Here is a 17,578-nt window from a genome sequence, read left to right as displayed (position 1 = left end):
GGTGATGGGGTTCGGTTTTTCATGTGATGGAGTTATTGAAACTATAGAATAACACTGACTATGTTCTGAGTATATTTTTACCCGCGCAATCGTGGACTTATTATATTTTTAGTATGGATTAAGTGTGGACTAATTCATTGGGGCTGGAGTATAAAATGATAAATCAAAAATATATAATAATGCAACCAGATTTCATTTGACACAGATTGGAATGACATCGGGTTGGGGTAAAGGCATTATTCCAGGATAAAAAATTTTTTTTTACAAAAAGATAAGAAAGTGATTTTTCTAATTAAAAGCGTATTTTAAATACAGAATATTTCAGAAGTCCCTAGAACATGTAAAAGTTACGCCCGCCCCAACTTGAAGTTTTCTTACTCCTCGCAAATTAACACACTGGAAAATTCATATGTATAAAGAATATAAAAAGATAAGAAATATTAAATTTGATCTAGCTAGAAATTAATTCAGAACCAGGTCTGAATCTCGATATTGTCTTGTGATATTCAGAATCCATCAAATTAACTAATTATTGTATTTTATAATATGAACTTTACATAAGAATCGGGCAGTTATACTTGTTAGAGAATGCCCCTTTCTTACAATAAATGACACACGGGTATATTTTCATGTACTTGTATTATATAAAGTAAAGTTAACGTTGTGTTTTACTTGTTAAACTGGCTTAATTGTGAGTACGAAAAGAAAAAAATGAAATAAACCGAAAACATGGGTAGCCTTAATTAAAATCGATCCAACTGTTTAAGGTACTGTAAAGCAGTTTCATTGAATCTACTTTTTCATGATAAGCTTATCATGAAATGATTTTGCTTTACTGAATATTTAGACAAGAAAAATGTAGACATTTATTTTTGTCGCAATGAAATTTATAGAGGATAGTTGTGACAGAAAATATTTTCTCAAATTTGTGTATGGAGTGATCTGCCCTTGGGTATTACGCTATTTTGATGGCTGCTTTAGTTATATAATTTTCTGGTTTATAGAAACATTACACATTTCTCCGACTTAGTGATGGGGTATTTAGATTGAGTTTTTTCATTTTGCATCCATTTTTTGATCAAAATTCAGATACCTGTGCTTTAAAGACGACATTATTCCGGTTGTCCAAAATGGGTTTGTTTTATTAGTGTGTAGAGAATCCTGAAAATAAACGTGTATACCGCAGAAAATACGTTCTTTTCATTGTCAATTGTCATTTCCATCAGTGAGCACGGAGATTAGAATCACACATATAGACCCGCTCTCATAGCCTGTTAGCGTGAGCGTATCTAAGAAATTTGATACATAGAAGTTTAAACTCAAATTTACTCTATGTACATGTAGTAAATTACTGAACATTGCAGAATATCTGGACTTAATACACGGGCGAATTTGAAGTTGTAGAGAAATAGTGAACAGTTAACTTATTCACTATAGATTAACCTAATGAACTCAATAAAATTTGCGAGGAAGCTAAGAAAATTGTTGCATAAGATATGATTTCTGCGTGAAATCAGTTTCCTCGAACTTCTCTACCTATCAATGACAGCATGCTAGTGGTATAGGATAGAAAAAAGTCACGAAATTCTTACCTAATACAGATAAAATGTTCATCTGAATAGGATCACACATGGTATTTAGTGCAAACGATAACAATTTGAAAGTGTGTCATTTATTTATGAATTATAACCTAATATTTACATAAATTTACAAAATGTTTGTTGGTATTAAGCCTATGTTTATTATTTCTCGACAAAAGTACTGACCTATCAGTTTGGCATAAAAAAAAGGCTATGTATCACGAATTATTAGTAATAAGATTCACTGTCTGGGTTGTTTATAATATGGGTGTTTTTTTTTTTAATAACCCCCAAAATACAAGCACCCAGGCATTCGAACATTCCTTAAACTGTTAAAAGCGTGCTTAGCACGCTTCTACTTGCGGCGCACAATGATAATATTCTCATGCTGTCTATCTTGAATAAGAAATATTTATGTATAATTGCATTTCCAATATTTTTGTCTTTGATACCTTTACAAACTGTAATGATAGAACTTTGTTTCCTCATGAGTACGCTGTATACATGTAGTTGTGAATATTGCCCGTCAGAGTCTTGATAAATATAGTACATCTATTTTAACGGTTGGGAATTTCGACAGAAGTAAAAGTAGAACGAAAATGTGTAAAAATTCAATTGTATTTTTGAAAATACATGAGGATATGAACTGCAACTCTTCACTCCTATACATACATGTACTTTTTATGGAGCGCTAACGCGCGTCATGACGTATGCCGGCTTGAAGCATGACAGTTCTTACCGGCCGTCATATATTTTCAAAAATAAATATTCTTAGGAATACATGTCAAAAAGAATTTCAAATATTACCTCGTTGCAATAAACATGTCACCATACGAAATGTGAAATTTAAAAGTTCGCTATAGGACTACTCGATTTATGCAATATTTCCACCTTAAGGAGGTACTCTACATCGTCATATAATGACTGACTTCCTTTTAAAACATGATTGAAAATATAAATATCTGTATTATTCGTCTATTCATTTCAAGTATCGTTGCATAGCTGAGTAGCTCAGTAGCTAAGTTAGAACGTCTACTGCTAATCGCGGGTTCGAGTCCCGAAGGGATTTTAATTTTTCCCCAGATTGCTTTCTACTGAAAACTACATTTTTTACTAAATAATTTTCAATTTCAAAATATTGTTGTACATATCCTCCAGGTTTCCTCCATATCAAATTTCTCTGGTGTAGCATTCCTCCTTTTAATTAGCGGTCCACAGTCACTTTCTTACGTGCATTAAATGTCCCATATCCACTTCCAGAGAACCTTGCTTTATGGGCAGTACCCCGTGACGCTATGTGGCGCTACATGTATTTGTACAGGGTTGATTGCATTTTCCCTTTTGCTAGAAAATTTTATCCCAGAAAGGTTGTTGTGCTATTTTAGGAGTTGCAATCATCCTTTTTAGGACGGGAAAAGACTTATTTATGTACTACAACCACCCATTTGAAACAAAAGCTCTAGTGTGCGTGAATATAGAATATTGTTGTTTTGGAATATGCGGTATTTGTTTACATAACTATCACGTCCATGATCTCTCCAATATGCAGATATTGGTGATGATATTGATCATGTAAATCGTGCAATCAGAAAAAAAAATGTAATAGCTTTTCGTGCCATTATAATATGGAAAAAAAATCCGATAGAAGTTTTTCACGAAAGCATTTATTCTGTGATCTGTGATTTCTTTTTAAACCAGAATGATGATTTTAGAAAGGACTAAACACTTTACATGTATATAGTTTGGGCCTAAGTTGGTAACCCCCGCAAAACAGCAAAAGAATAAATAAATGAATAAAAACAACAACAACAAACAAACATGTAACTCCTTGCAAAAGTTTAAATGAATCTTGTTCACGCATATGTCCTATCTTTCCGGAAAGGCATATGATACGAAAATGTGCATTTAAACCTTTAGAATTTCAATTTTGGAAACGTAACATTCATAACGTCATAGTTTGCGACAACAACAAACAAAAGAAAACTATGCGACCTCCAAACAGACACATTTTTGGCACGGGTTAAGTATCACAAACAGTTTTCTATGGTAGATTCTCGACAAAACAAAACATTAGTTAGATTTGTTTTTGATCATCTACGGAAATATGTTGGTTATTAAAGGGACTGATTCACGATTTCCCCGAAAATTTTGTTTGTCACTTTTAATGATCAAAACCTACTGTTTAAAAGACTTCACATAAAAATTAAGCCCATACATTATCACAGAAGCTCATTTTAGAGAGTTTGTTATTTGTTTTGTAAATAAAGATTGCTGTATGTTATTATTTACGAAATTGTAAAAAGAAATGGATATTGATTAAGTTTATCATATCTATCACATTTCAAGCATTCTTTGAGTAGAATGTGTCAGCTAAAAGTTAAAATTTGTGACCATGCGAAATTAAGACGGTTTATATTACAAAATTAATATTTCACTGGTTTGTTTGTTTACTTTAAAAAAAGACTCGAGTCTTTGTTTACACAACACAGAATTAAGGCTAAAATGTTGCTTTTATTCTTGCATTCAGAAAGTAAAAATTTTGGCTGTCAACATCAAATGAGTTATATTTTTAATGTTTAACATTCAAAATGCAAAATAGTTTTTTTTTTTCAAAAATCGTGAACCAGTCCCTTTAAAGTCCATAGTAGGTTCGGCTTCGCATCCACATATTTTCGATAGACCTAACAAATAGTGAGCTGAGGTTCAGACCCCGGGGTGGGGCATATAGACAGTGCAGGTTAAATGAAATAGAATTCTCAAACTTTTCTTTACATCCATCTGTCGTTTGTTAACTTTTCAGTTTCGACTTCTCGAGAATATTAACCAAACTAGCTACAACGTATCCCTGACGGAAGAGGATTCAGGTTTGTTCAAGTTAAAGGCCCCTTTCCCCAAGGGAGATAATCAAGAATACTGGAAATAGCGTGTGTTCATTTAAAGATAACCTAATTTATTACTGGGACAAAAATGATACTATATGATTGCTTCCTTATAAAGTGTGAATTCAAGTTTACTCGTGCCCTGGTGTCACGATGAGCTTCCGAGAGTGGTAAAAGTGCATAGGAAGTATCTATCCTTAGATTATAGTTAGCGAAAACAGTACACACAAACGTGATTTTATCAGACAGAATTGATGGGAAAGCACTCCGTAATCAGTTTTGTCTCTGCTACATGATAAATATTCAAGGAACCTCCGCCTGATTTTTTATAAGTACAACAAGACAAAAGCGCTGATGATCCAAGCAAAAGAGTTTATGTCATTGTAATCTGCGCATCTTCGGTTTACCATAGTCACGAACAGATAAATAATTCAACATGAATGTTATTTTCACTTTATTCCAAAAGAGAATATTATGTGTCAGCGCGACACCCAAGAATCGTCGTAATTCTGCAAAATGGTGATTTCACTGGACCCCTACAAGTACTCACCAGCGCATTCTCGTGATATATCTATACCCCTTTCATTTCAAAATGTCCATACATACGTGAGATTATGAGCGGAAACCTACTTGAATTGTCGTCCAAAAATTACTCGCCCGCAACTAAATGCGAACTTGATCGCTTATTCCGACCTATGTCCATGTAAGACTGAGACTGAATTGTTTGAATGTTTGTAAGTCCAAAGGGTGTAATTCTATCTTTTACCTCCCCTGGACACAACTACGATATTTTCGCATAACTCATTAAAATGTGTGGCCTTACGTGACCTATCCAGGACCAATGGGAATCGCCGTAAGTATTCCCGATTTTCTAAGCGTCAGCTGTAATAGCGGCGCCCATGAAAGTGTGTGTGTTTTGTTGTGCCACTATCAAAGATCGGGGCTATTTACAAGGCTCTGTCGTCAAAAACTTCACTTGAACAGTACAGCTATGCCCTAGAGTGCCTGAACTTTCACCCAACAGACGCATCCTTTGCGTGCAGCTTTTGTACGAATAGATTAAATCGGGTATGCAAAATCAACGAGTCAATGGTCACGAAAGTGAGCCAGATGAAGGGGGAAAGAGATAAGTTGTTAGGTAAGTTTATATTTTGGATGAAATTAATTTCAAAACAAACTGACAAAGAAGTTGTAAAGCATCTCGCTGAATGCTTTGTAACTTGTCAAAATCTGCCGTTCTTCGCTTCGAACGCCATGTTTTTCTATGCTCCCGAACACTGGAAATAGGGGGATTTTTCATTGGTTGAATATCGCAATAAGGATTGATAAAGCGACCAATCGCTTAAAGAAACCGTGACACACCCTACAGTGAAAATATCGACCTTGTGTCCCACGGGAGGTAAAAGAAGAAAAATTCTGTCAAACTTATTTTTACCTCACCCAAATACGAACCTGACCTGTGTATTCTTGTGACTTATTTACATCTCGAATTTCAATTCAAAGTGTCCATACATTACTGATATTATGAATTGTTAGAAAGTTTCTAGGTCGATGGGGCACAACTCTGTATAAAAATTCAAGAATTATCATTATGTACCTATATAGCAAATTTCAGTTGAATATGTAATCCAGAGATAATGAAGAGAAACTGAAATACGACTGAGTGACGATAGGGCAGAAGCACACGGGCTGAACTGAAATACGACTGAGTAACGATAGGGCAGAAGCACACGGGCTAAACTGAAATACGACTGAGTGACGATAGGGCAGAAGCACACGGGCTGAACTGAAATACGACTGAGTGACGATAGGGCAGAAGCACACGGGCTGAACTGAAATACGACTGAGTGACGATAGGGCAGAAGCACACGGGCTGAACTGAAATACGACTGAGTGACGATAGGACAGAAGCACACGGGCTGAACTGAAATACGACTGAGTGACGATAGGGCAGAAGCACACGGGCTGAACTGAAATACGACTGAGTGACGATAGGACAGAAGCACACGGGCTGAACTGAAATACGACTGAGTGACGATAGGACTAAGTCCATTTTGGGCCAGAACTCTGTGATACCATAAACATAGAAAGGAGTATAACTCTGACCCAGATAAAAAAAACTACATACTCGCTTCAAATGCCTAAAAAGTCAGAAACTAGGTGCGATATAGGTAATTTGCTGGTCTCAATGCATAGATTAATGTTTTAACTGCTTGCATGCCAAATTTCAAGCCGCAGGCTCTTAAGGAGTTACTCTACATCGTCATAATGGCTGACTTCCTTTAAACACATGGGAGGGGGATCAGTATCAGCAATATTTGACTTTTCCTTTTCAATTTAAATACCTAGCAGGGTAGTTCAGTAGGTTAGCATACCGATTGGTGAACTGTAGGTCGCAGGTTCAAATCCAACAGGGGTTTTACATTTTTTTCAGACTATCATCTACTAAAACTGTATTTTTGGACAAAATAAAGTAAATTTGAAAATTTTCAACTTCAAAATATTGTTGTACATATCCTCCACTTTTCATCTACATCAAATTTCTCTGGTGTAGCATACATCCTTAAATTAACAGAGTTATATACGTTATCGTTCTCTCGATTTCACCTATTTATATTTATGGTATCACAGAGTTCGGACCCAAAACGGGCTTAACCTCTGTGGGCAGAGGGACGTAAAGATGGAAGGACGGAAGTGTTTAATTAATGGGTAATACTATATATGCATTCGGCAAAATTCGGCAGATTCCGGTACCCTACATCTAGAATCGACCGAGGTGATCCGAGTGACTATATATGCAATTATGGAAGCATCACCTGACACAGTTTGCAATACTGGTGGTCATGTGTGTGTGTGTGTGTGTGTGCGTGTGTGTAAGAGAGTGTGTGTGCGCGCGCGTGTGTGTATGACCCTTTTTGCACATTGATAAATAGTTATACTAACTATTAATCAATGTGCAAAAAGGGTCATATTCTCTTTAAAGAAGTGGACAGACAGAACCTACATTCTAAAGACAATAAGCTAGTTTCTGATTTTATTATAACTGCTCTCGAGTTATTATAGAATGCATTGCGTTATTACACGTAGCTGATGGAACATTTTTGAATTATTGGATTGGTTAAAAAATCACTTTCAAGGGAAAATTGTATATTAGTAATTGCCCTGAAAGGCTACACTTTATTGCAACTTTCTCAAATATTTTTTTTTATTCCAAGAACAATAAATTGAAGAACATAATCCCTGTGACATGTAATTTTATTGTCTGATGATGCAGGCATGATTGAAGTTAATTCAATACATGACCCCTGGGATCGCGATAGGCCAAAAGCCAAAGGGTTCAAAGTTTCACAAAAGAATGAATACATGTAAGTAAAATCTTTATAAATCTTACATTAGAACATGTATCGTATAATATGTAGCTGCAATAATGTAGCCCTATCCAATTTTTTTTGTATTCTGACGTTTTCGGGATAGGGCTACAATTCCATAGGATTTCCGTAATGGTGCAAAATAATTTTATGAATAACCGATAATAAACTCTGTGTATTAGTCCCAAATGTTGTTTACACCAAAAGGAGTACCAACTTTGTGCTCGGGCATGTCTAATAAAGGTGTTTTTCATTAAATATAATGTACAGCATGCAAAATTCTTCGTCTGCTCCGCCATGCTTGTTATCGCGAGATCTCGTAGGTGGATCTAATGAAAGGCCTAAACATTGACAATCAGCGCGAAAATGTAGTTACTCGAGCCACTTCGACAAAGAAAGGAAAATCATATTGTTGCAGAAAGAATTTACACTCTGCTGTTCGGTTTTTAACTTGATATTAAATTCAAACCTTTTCAATACCGACGAAATAGCTTTCGCCTCCATACTTGTCCACTGATGTAAATACTACCTTATATGGCATATGCAAATGACTTGACAACCGGAAGTTGAAACTTCAGTACATCAAACATGGCGCACAAATATGAATCGAGAAATTGGAATTTATCGAAATTGTTGAAAACGGTAGAATAGAGCCTCACAAATCTAAAGTTGCAGGTTGTAAATTTATATATTGACTAAGAAACATAGAATATCATTTTATTTACGTAAAGAAAGTCAGGAAATGTTTAGAATGAGCGCAAATGTTGCGGGAGTGAATCACTCCCGCATTTGCACCATTACGGAGATCCTAAGGAGTTGTAGCCCTCTCCCTAAAAAAAAAAAAAAAAATCAAAAATCAGAGAGGGCTACATTATTGCAGCTATATAATATGTAGCGTCTTCAATAATAGCTTCTTATTATGATAACTCAGGACAGCTTTGTAATCCACGAACATCATGTTGATTTCAATATGTTCCTGTTTAGAATTGAGGACAGTGAATATTTAGAAAAAATATGTTGTTGGATAGTTCACACATGCTTTTTTAATTAAGAAATAAATTTCATTTTTGAATATACATGAGGGCATGAACTACCATGCTTTTCCCGTGAAGCGTTGCTGTTCATACCCTCATATATTTTGAAATTTATGTTTTATATTTACATTTTACTTTCATTTCTGTCGGAATATTCCCAGTCGTGATATATTTATCAATTGGTAAAGATACTAAATGTTAAAACATCATGTAAATTATGATAAATGTATATCTGTGGTACATGCCCCTTATATCCATGCTAATTCTGACCGAAAGCTGGGTCCTCATTTGATACGAAAATTACAAGTAGTATGAAATTGAAATCCCTTCAAACTTTTCTATTATAGATATTAATGTACATGTAAATGGTTTTCCCCCCCGGATTTTTTGTGTGTGCTTCTTTCGGTGCTGGCTACGCAGTATGTATGTATCTTCACGTCTGGAAGAGGTACAATGACTGACAGGCTTCAATTATCAAAGTAGCAGCAGCAAAAACAACAACAACAACAACAAAACTCAACAAACAACAACAACAACAACAAAATAACAACAAAAGAAAGAAATCTCAGAGACTTTCTCAAGTCTGCATGCTGATTTTTATCTGCTCTCTTTGATAAATTTTTATAATGTTGTCATATTGTAATTTATGCATTTACAGAGTGAGTGAAAATACAAAAATTACAGCGCTTTTCTGTTCTTTCACTGCATGGGTTCAATTCATAAGTCCAAGCTTGCACCACATTGTAAAATCAACGTTGTCCAAAAAAAATGGGGATGGGTGGGTGTGTGATTCTACTTGTTTGTGAAATATTGACAAATGCAATACATATGCTTTCACATGAGTAGTTACGACACAAGGTGCTACCACATGTTTCTTATACAATTACAATTTCTGTTTATGTGAAAGCATCTTCACACAAGGTGTAGATCAAAGAGCGATAACTCTGACATCATGTAAGCTGCGCAGCATGCGTGTATTCCTTCCCTTTTCGACGAACGTAATGCCACCCTTGCTGTTCCAACAGATAACTTGATTTCTCGCGACATACCATCAATATCGGGAGTAAATGAGGGTTTGATATAAAATAATCAGGATAATTTTACATTTAGAAAACAATGTACAAAACCTGCTAAACATACCCTTGAATAATTTTTCACATAATGTCCAAGTAAATGCAAGAAAAATCTGGAAAGGGAGAGATCTCCTGCATAACCCATATACATGGGGAAAAGAATTCATTGGTATCATTGTTATATTTTCAATTTTATTTTCTATATTTCATTTCTGATATCTCTGTAATGATCGATTAGGAAAACTTGCCAATCTTATAAGCAGAATTTTTTTGACCAACACAATAAGAACTTCACTCGCAATTCAATAAAACAACCACCGCAAGCATATTGATGGTTCTTTTCACAAAACAGTGGTCGAATCGGCAAACAAATACAGAGTTTTGTGCACTAATGACCTTCAACCATATCGTAATTTTCAAAGAAAAGAATCTAAAGTAACCCGCTCTGTTCCTTTAAACATAAATCAATTATGCTTATTACATTACATAACGAACAGAGAAAAACAACGGATACTTTCAGATGAACCTGCAGTTTATGCCGAACACGCTCGGTAAAATATCTCTGTAAAATATACGGAATGTAGCTTTACATAAATTAATCCCAATGTTGAATCTATCTATAACGATATCCCCATACAGGTGGTGTAATAAATATAATTTCGATCTCGCACACGTGACACACTGACATTGTCTCGCAATTTGGACGGGATTTACAATCTGTAGCTTTGACAGGCGTATTATATGGAAATAAAGATATACATGTATTGATATATACTTTTGCAATAATTTTGACGAATATTCTGTTTTAAAGCTTTATTTATTGACAGTTATAAAGGAACGAACACGTTATGATTTGGGCACCGGGTATTTTTAGATCTTCATTTACTGTGTATTTCTATAGTTTCAAATCATATAGCTTTAAACTATTAATTCAGATAAGTTGCTGTTCTTTGAAAATGGACTACAATATGTGACCATACATGAACACAATCCAGTGATATAAACCTGGCAACAATGACAGTGGCAAATCTAGAGGGGTGTTACGGGGGTTGCACTATTCAGACCTTCTGAACAATGAGGTATGTGTGTTATACATATATCTTAAAATTACAGTTATAAAACGAAAGGTGAAGATCACTGTTCAATTTCACAACTCCTATAATAAGCAATACAAAATAGAGAGTTGGGCAAACACAGACTTCTGGATATACCAGAGGTGGGATCAGGTGTCTAGGAGGAGTAAGCATTCCCTGTATAAGTGCTATGTTTTTATAAACTTTTTTTGGAAAAGATGTTGCGTTTAGTACATGTATTTGTATATATTTTACTAACATACCATTTTCTTACGTAAAAAAAAATCTGAAAAGATCTGGTGCCTACCGCGGCCAAATTTCATTTGGATACAACCATTCCTACGTAGCATACAACGGGTCTTTTAACGCAGAGTACAACCAACCCTCACTACAAGTTACTACTGAGAGTGTAGATGTCCGTGAGGAGGGGTTACATTTCTTTATACAGACAATTCTTAAAAATTATATAGCCTATCAGGTGATACAATGAATTCTGGTTTGAATGATATATAACATTCGGTCAGATCCTCTACCCTTTGCAAAACACTTCAACACAGTTGGAAATTTTCGTGTAAATTGGTCTCAGTCATTCGTTTTCATTTCTTTAAAGAAAAAGAAACTCACTATAAATTCAATCACATCAATGAAAAGACAACATCATTTCGAATTATGTATACCGTAAACGTCAGGAAGAAAAAAGCAGTGAAGAAATTAAAAGATAACACTGGATACAACCATTCTATCAAAGTATAACGTAGGATACAACCATTCCTAATACATTGACAATTTGCAACGATGCATGTTTTTAATGTCTTTTATAAATGAAAACTGGCGTTTTCATTATGTTTTTAAAATTGAAATATTGAATTTTATTGTTTATTACAAGATATAGGACGTAAATTATAATTGTTCCAAAGGGAAGAAAAAATTCAAGAGAGTTTTAGGACTACATTCCATGTCACCGTTTTCAATAGCATGAAAATCACAGCCAGCGGCCAAGCTCGTTGTGTTAATACCACAATTCTTCTATCAATTCTATCAGTGGGGTCCCATAGGGATACGGGTTAGAATATGTCCTTGCTTGTCGTTAGAGGCAACTAACTGTCTTTCGGATGAGATCACAAAAACAAGTATTTTAAACGTGTGAAAAAATCACCATCAGTAAATTTTGATTTGTTTTTTATGGGGTTGTATTCAAATTGGTGTGCACATACGGCAATTTGCATTTACGAATATAGAATGCTGAAGTGCCATGGTATATGAATGAAGTAAACATGAATATCATTAGGTTTTGAGTTTCAGTGGATTGCAGACACCAAGCATGCTTCAGAAATAAATTTAACAAATTGCTGGTTTAAAAAAAAAGCCTGCACTACACGGACCATAGGCATGTGTTTGTAACAAAACTTAATATTGTAAGTTGAAATTTAAATGTGTTTCAAAACAAATTTTCTTCAATGTTTTGGACTTGATTGAGAAATCATGAGAATGAATTACAATTTATGGAGAAAATGGTATCCATTTTACTTATAAAAACATCAATTTAGTTTTCATCAGATTTGAAAAACTACACACTTTGTCTGTAGCAAGTGTATTTAAAAATAACCCCCTCAAATCGTAAACCAAAGAAGATTCCCTCTCAAAGATGTTATATGTACTTGATGATCGAGGAATTAACTGAATTTGATTGATTGATTGTATCTTGTTTAACGTTTCTCTCAAGAATTTTTCACTCGTATGGAGACGTCACCAATACCGGTGAAAGGCTTCAAATTTAGGCGTTTGCTCGGCGCTTTCAGCCATTGAGCAGCGAGGGTTCTTTGGCGTGCCACACCTGCTGTGACACGGGGCATCCGTTTTATGGTAGACAACTGTATCAGTATCATAAGCTTTTGTTTGACATCAACCAATCAGAATCGCTGAATCCTCGTTCTAACAGAAATCAGTGGGGAAACCTTTGTAGTTGACTAGTGCATACGGTACATGTACAGTATTATTTACGCCATGACGTACGTCACAGAATGCACGTTTTGTTGCAGGGACGTGCATTTTAAACGAATCACGAAGAGGGTAATGCATTGATGAGAAGGCTACAAAGAAAGAAATTTGAATTTGTACTCCCAAATGCTTAAGTATCACAACTTCAACCATGGTTTATTATATTGCCCTTGGGTTTGCGGAATTTACAGTTTATTAAATAAAGGCAAATGACTTTGCATCTTCAAATGCAATGCAAATTATCAGTAAACATTAGAAATAGTCTGCCAAATATCACTAACGCGCAAGTGGTATATAAAAAATCATTGTGATTTTCATGATATTCACCCATAGTTCTTAAGGCTCACTCAAGATAAATCACTTACTATCAATATTGCACGATTTTCATGTGGACTGCTAATTAATCTTCGTAACGGTCACTTGCTCAAAATATTGACCAGTCAATAGTTTTCGCAGGAGAAACATTGCAATATATATGTATTGATTGTTTAGTTACAATGAATTACATAGAGAACACGTTACCAAAAACAACAAGCAAACTGTTTCTTAGGTCAAGGGGTTATAGAAACTTGTATATTGAAGTACATTTATTCATTGTCTGCTTGTGAAGGATTCGGAGCTGCAGGGGGTCTAAATCTGAACTCTATGGTATGAAATATTTCGTGTCATGGCGTCTTCGTAATGATACAGACCCAAAGAGAGACATTCATACAACAATGAAATAAAACAATAGAACTTATAGTGTATTTCTCACAAATACCCCCCCCTCCCAATCTATCTATCTATCCATATTGGCACACTAATTTTTATTACGGATAACTCCGATTACCTGATTAAGATATAGGGCTCACGGCGGGTCTGACCGGTGGACAGGGGGTGCTTACTCCACCTAGGCACCTAATCTCATCTCTGGTATATCCAGGGGTCCGTGTTTGCCCAACTATCTCTTTTGTATTGCTTGAGATTGATTACTGTTCGTTATTTTCACCTTTCACACAAGCACAGTTATATTGACCCCTGTTTGTAAACTTAGTCCTTGTGGTATTTATAGATCGCAATACTCTTGTGGAGAAGTCAACATGTCATTCGTACAGATAAAAAGACACAAAATCCAGTTTTAATATCTATACATGAATTTTATCTAATATACATTGTAGACACATCTATCTTAATTTCTGAAATAACTACATTTAATGCTTAGTTTTGGCACAAAGTAAATCAGTAAAATACACTGGCATACTGTCTTTCTTTTCACTTGACAATCTTAACTCCTACTCCAACAAGAGAGAACATAGAAGGCGCATCCACAGAAAATATTCAAAAGGAATTGCAGTCTAACACGGTAAGTTTTTTTTTGTCTGATCACAACCCCATAACTGACGCAAAGTGATCTTTTCTCGTAAAGTTATCCAACCAAACCAACTCGCAGGGAATGGGGAGGTATACCCCCGCTCCGCTGTCACTGGAATATCCGTGTCTACGAGTTCGCCGTGAGTTTCTGTTTGACAGTTCATTTGATACAGTGGACCAATAGACCATACTGAGGCTGTGAAGAACGATAGACATTCCCATGGTCTACTTGTTCTCCGGTTTTTGTTCTGCTGTGGATCGTACAATTTCTTTACAGTTGTTATTAACATCACTTCCGGTGAAACAGTATTCCTCTTCCTCCTTTCAAATGTAAAAATTCATTTATAAGATTTGAATTATACTTTCTGTTATTTTATTTAACAGTCAAGGTATGAAGTAATTTGATAAAGGTATGCTTCGCGACTTATTAAGTGTTTATAAAGTCATTCGTGTATAACGTTATTTGACAAGCGTTACCTGAATGCTTGTTCCTTTAGCGCGTAGAATGGACAGAACCATAAGGATAAGTTGGACAACCAGTGGCAGAAGTACAAAGACGGTCCCGATTATGTCCGCAGAACTGACGATAAAGGACATGTTAGAAGACAAAGCCATTTCCTGCTGTCGGATACAGGACGTCAAAGATCAGTCATCAACATGTGTTACACAGCGCCATCTATTTCATGACAGAGTCCTAGTTTGTAGTCTGCGTCTTCATCCAATAGAACACCAGTACTTAACACTGTTACTGTAGAAAAGGAACAAGTATTCACCTCATGGACTGGTACACATGATTTAACCTTTTATCAATAGAGAATGTTTATACAAACCAATATAGTATTGCAATACATATAAGAAAGTAAAGTCGAAATATGGAATACACACATGTTACCAAAATATATATTTATATCTCAGTTGCTTCATCAACACATTAAAAGAAAGATTCAGGTTTTTAACATTGTAAACGATCCTGCCATCACATCAAGTATAAAGATCCACGGGGTCTATCTAAATATATTTGATAATCACACGAAAGATTAAAAAATATCGATTATAAAATACTTACAGATAATTATGCTTTAATAGTATTAGTCTAATCTAGGACGGCTATTAACTAAAAAAATACTTACAGATTATGTTTTCAAACCCCGATGTAAACTAGGCCAAAGTCTTTCCTAATGGTCGTCAATGTTTGTAAATAAACACTTGAAATTTTGAAATAACTTTTAAAACCGAGACCGGTATACAGTTGCTCATGAATACACGATATAATCTAGCCTTTGTTAATATACTATGATTTCGTGGTATTGGGCAATAAAACGATATTGTTCATAGAAACTGGAAGCAATCAACAAACAAGATAAACATGTGCAAAAACGGGTAACACTAAAGCGCATATAAAAATGTAACATTGCAGATATTGAAATAGAAACAGTTACCCCAAATTAATGTTTATGGTTCTTCCCTCGAAGAAACACACTCCATAAGCACCGGCAATAATGACAATCGTTTTGTGAATTCAAAAGTAAAATTGTTTTTGGACATAACACGCTTTGCTATTGATTTTTCACGTTCAAGTGAAATCAATGCCCCTATTAAACATACCTCTGGTTCTCCTCATCAAAATTAATAAAAGGAATCGATGTATCCGCTACTCCCTAATGGAAGACACGAGACCTCGAGAAAAAGTCTGAGCCTTATTTGTAAAGCGCTTAAAGGTTCCTTATCGTCCAGTGATTATGGTGGCACAACGACTTATTCAATATGAAGAGAGCAAACACAAACACTTCTAATGAAATCCAGACAATTTCCGCGGCAGGTTTCCAGTAAACGGGTATTTTTCGTTCTCTTTCTCTTGCTTTATGTAACAGGTGTGTAGGAACTGATTTCGAAATGGGGACGGAGGACGGAGGCGCGGATATTTCCGCTTCCCAATGGCCTGTTTCATGTGTGACCTTGAAGTGCATACCATGAAAAAACACCAAGAGGCTAGAAACATATCTTGCGAAAGTATTTATTATTTGGGGTCAGAAAACACGACAGACATACACAGAGCACACTTGTGTAACTTTGTCACATTCTTAAACTTTACCTTTAAAACTCTCATTTTCCCAGGTAACCTGATTCTAGAACACGTGGAACTAGACAACAAAGCATCTGTTACCAAGAGTCATTAAAAATTAAAATTCTTAGTATATAGTACACATGTACATACGGGCTCTAGCTCAGCTGAGTATAATATATTAGTACTCGTATATGCGTAATGATACAGCAACCGTGTTTCTTGCTTGAAGTACATGTAGTAATGTAGGTATCTTTTTAGGAGAAAAAATGTGGCGGCTCCAATAATCTTTCCGCTTTTCTGTTCGAAATATTTCCATCCTCTGCTTGGATATTAGCATTTCACTTCTTTTTTGGCCCCCTAGCGGCGAAGTCGAATAAGACTCTTCTTCTATCCGTCTATTTGTCCTTCTCACACAACTTAGTTCTCCAGACTTTCTTCACTGCTTTGATACAGTACACCTGTTGTAGGACGCTGAACTTTGATATATGATTTACTAATGTGTATGCTTACAGATTAGGTTCAATTTTCACCAATGTTAATTGAATTTTATGGAACTATTCGAACTTTTCTCCAATATGCAATATGTTGATGGAAGTTTTTAAATTCTTGTATTTTGTTTGTCTACTTCTTTGTATTCTATTGTATGGGTTCTATATGATTAACTTATGACATTTTCTCTTTTGTAATGATTCTATAAAACCGTTGACGCAAGGTTGTTCATGCAGAGTGTTATGAGAACGACTTAGCTGTGTACTTGTTCAGAACCACAAACCAAATTCAAAGACAAAGGATTTTTGCGCCATAGCGATTCAGATTTGTTTAAAACAGGAACATCGATCTGTCTAGGAATTTAATTATGGCGTGAATAGAATTGCGTAAATGAAAATATTTAGAATTTTCTTTTAAAGTTTCATTTCTCGGCGAAGACTCACTTTATGGTCCGTGAGGAAGAAGATTCGGGTTTAAAAAAGGGATTAAAAATAGTTTTCGCAAGATTATGAAATACACATGTAACAGTGGAAGTAAGAATCACGTGATTTCCCTCAGGAGAGATAATATAAAACACAAGAAAACTGATATGAAATGATAAATTTATAAAAAGCTACATTGAAATTATGACAGTGTGGATTATATTATGTGTAAAAGGATTTACCCAGG

General features: G+C 35.2%; 1 long non-coding RNA gene across 3 annotated transcripts; it reads right to left on the bottom strand.

Annotated features, from left to right (window-relative positions):
* Positions 1-14,120: 14,120 nt before the first annotated feature.
* LOC125680562 (uncharacterized) lies at positions 14,121-16,406 on the bottom strand. 3 transcript variants are annotated; one of them, XR_007371992.2, is made up of 3 exons: positions 15,961-16,406; positions 14,833-15,103; positions 14,121-14,676 (listed from the first exon to the last, which is right to left on the bottom strand). It is a non-coding gene; the product is annotated as an uncharacterized LOC125680562 (long non-coding RNA). The 3 variants fall into 3 exon arrangements; XR_007371996.2 differs by lacking the exon at positions 15,961-16,406 and adding an exon at positions 15,795-15,951; XR_007371994.2 differs by lacking the exon at positions 15,961-16,406 and adding an exon at positions 15,486-15,758.
* Positions 16,407-17,578: the final 1,172 nt, after the last annotated feature.

The sequence above is a fragment of the Ostrea edulis genome, chromosome 1 (assembly GCF_947568905.1).
Source record: "Ostrea edulis chromosome 1, xbOstEdul1.1, whole genome shotgun sequence".
NCBI lineage: Eukaryota > Metazoa > Mollusca > Bivalvia > Ostreida > Ostreidae > Ostrea > Ostrea edulis.
The sequence above is the reverse complement of the archived record's forward strand: the minus strand, read 5'-3'. Positions and strand labels throughout refer to the sequence as shown.